Source organism: Lipotes vexillifer, unplaced genomic scaffold (assembly GCF_000442215.2).
Source record: "Lipotes vexillifer unplaced genomic scaffold, Lipotes_vexillifer_v1.1 scaffold164, whole genome shotgun sequence".
Taxonomy (NCBI): domain Eukaryota; kingdom Metazoa; phylum Chordata; class Mammalia; order Artiodactyla; family Lipotidae; genus Lipotes; species Lipotes vexillifer.
The window spans coordinates 4845639-4848490 of NW_006789313.1; the positions used below are offsets into that span (position 1 = coordinate 4845639).

A 2852-nucleotide genomic window follows, 5' to 3' on the forward strand; every position below is an offset into this window, starting at 1 on the left:
GGAATGCGTGTTTGTTAACCCAGCTTACACAAGCCTCACGGCGCCGAGAGGCATTTATCAGCAGCTATGGTGGATCCAGACCGGGAGAGCAGCAGGGGAATTATTATGCGTCCATTTTGCCTGAACATCCTCTCAGACGTTGCCGAGGAGAGGTGATATCTGCCGAGCACCGCCGCATTGGGACTGTCTTTCGGCCCCTGCCGCTTTGAGGCCTCGGAGGGAAAAATGATCCGGAAGGCCCCAGCGAGATTTGAACTCGCGACCCCTGGTTTACAAGACCAGTGCTCTAACCCCTGAGCTATGGAGCCTTCGTCCGGAAAAACCTTCTCTATCATCCGTGTTATAGTTGTATTCAGTACACCTAGCATCTGGCAAATGAAATGGAATTTTGACACAGGCAAAAATCCAAGACATTCTACAACATTGAAATTTTTCCGTGTCCTGTCAACCTCTCGAAAAGGCTCCACTTGGAGCTGAGCCACTACTAGATTGTCTTCTACTCCCTTATCTTGATACTCTGCTGAGACATCGACGTCTGCGCCTCTGGTGCCCAGAAAGGATGCATAATACAAGAACTCTAGATACCTGGGCACACGGGAGACCCACCTGAGAATTAAGAGAAGCATATAGAGGTTATCTGATGGGCAGGGAGGTTATGGTGCCCTCCCTTCCTTTAATATAGTGGTGAAATCTGCGGAGAAGGTGAGAAGAGGTTTACCACGTGGTTTTGTCCTTTCTGAACAGAGCCCCAGACCCTTGTTTGTATATTGGAATTAATACCTCTCTCTCAAACAAAGGTCCAGGGTTAGGAGCAAGCAGGGAAAAGAGGTGCTGGGGAGGAAGATTTTAATCCTTTCTTAAAGACATATGGATTTACATATATCTTTGGTTTGAAAATAATACAATTTTTTAAAAAGGATTGTGTTTTCACTTTTTCGAGACCCTGCTTTTGTAAGCTAGTAAACAGGAACTAAAATTTTATTTATTTATTTATTTAAATAGGTACGAAAAATCTTGTACCTATTTCTTACTGCAAATATAGTCATAGACTAGAACACTGGGGAAAAGGCACTGATTCACGCAAGCCCAAGAAGTGAACCACTTCTGTTTAGTAAGGTTTAGATCCTCTGACCACAGGCCTGCTAGTGTACTCACTATTTTTTAATGTCATTTGTCAAAGATCATGAAGTCTGTAAGAAATCTGAAAGCTCATGGTTCATTGTCTCCTTTCATTTTCGTTGCATAAATGTAAAACATGGTGACACTGACCTTACAAATTTATAAGGAAGAGAAATTCCCTATTTAGACAGATAAAGTAAGCACTTTATGGCAGATAGCCTCGGTTCAGGGATGAGTCATGGGGAAGCATCACACTGTTGTCCTAAGGTGAGATGAAGGTGTACAACTGCCCAGGGCCAAGAATGTAATAGATCTTCTGTGGCTTGACAAGAACTGCTCCTCCCAACACTCCCTTGGTGTTCAACCTTCAGTCTTTCTACAGCAGGCAATATCCTCCACTCCCCCAACCCTCCACCCAATGGAACTACGAGGCTTTGTTTTAACTGACTGTTCTGCCTGTGAGAATCAAGAATCAGGTTGCTGTACCCCATTTGCCTACACAAGGCATTTTACTGGAGGAAACCTCCAAGGTGCTCAGCATGATAATCTCTTTGAACCTGAAGACAGACATCATAATTCTTAAGGAAACAGCAGGAATATCAAATCAACACTCTGAATCATGGGCAATGTGTTATGTTGGTGAGTGTTACACTGAGTATGTAGTGTAGTGGTTAGAGAACACCTGGGGCAGTTTTTCAGCCTTGCAGAGTCACAGCAACCTAGTTTTGTAAACAAGTGTTCATTATTATCAATCACCTTTATTATCGTTACTATTTTTGAAGAGACAGGCCTTCTGCAAAATTGCTAGAGTCAAAACTCTCTCCCCCGCAGCTCTCTCATCCCCTCTCCCTTCCTGTTTCTCCTCCTCTCTTTACTTGTTTTTCTCTGGTTGTAGTCTTGGCTCCTTGGACCTTTTCCTAGAATCTGTTTCCTCATCCTCACCTGTCACAATTCAGCAAGCCCACTTCTGTTCCACCTATCTCCTATCCCTGAAGGTTGTCCATGACCTTAGGTCAATCTCCCTCATTCTCCCAGCCACTGCCCACCGCTCACTTTGGTTGGACTGTCTGATTCTAGAAGGTTCCAAGAGTCCTTCCCACTAGTTTATTAGACCCAGAGAGTAATATCAAATATGGGCAGTCCCAGTGTGCTCTGGACATCAGAAGCTCGTCTCTGAAACAACTTGACTCTAGTAGAGATCTTAGGAATAATTTTCATTACTTTTTTTGTTTGTATTTCTTCCATTTCCCCTCAACTTTTTTTTTTTGCAAAATTTTAACCCTAGAGTGGAAATAAATGAAGACCAACTAAATGAGAACAAGCAAAGGCTATTTATTCAGAGCTTGCTGTTGCGAGGGAGTCAGCCACCATCACTTGCGTTTTGGCAGACACTCAAAGGTAGACTCAGGAGTGGAAAAGCGTTACAGAGGAAAAAGGGAAGGCTCAGGTGCCGCGGACCAGCCGGACAAAGAAGCCCAAACCGACCAGAGCCAGAAGGGAAGGGGTGAGGAACTGAAACAGCACTGACGAATGGGGTCAGAAGGACCAAGACAACTGATGGTTCCAAGGCAAATTTTTTTTTTTTTAACATCTTTATTGGGGTATAATTGCTTTACAATGGTGTTAGTTTCTGCTTTATAACAGAGTGAATCAGTTATACATATACATATGTTCCCATATCTCTTCCCTCTTTGTCTCCCTCCTTCCCACCCTCCCTATCCCACCCCTCCAGG

General features: G+C 43.9%; 1 non-coding gene across 1 annotated transcript; it reads right to left on the minus strand.

The window, feature by feature from the left end:
* Nucleotides 1-235: 235 nt before the first annotated feature.
* On the minus strand, nucleotides 236-308 carry TRNAT-UGU (transfer RNA threonine (anticodon UGU)). Its single transcript has one exon. It is a non-coding gene; the product is annotated as a tRNA-Thr (tRNA).
* Nucleotides 309-2852: the final 2544 nt, after the last annotated feature.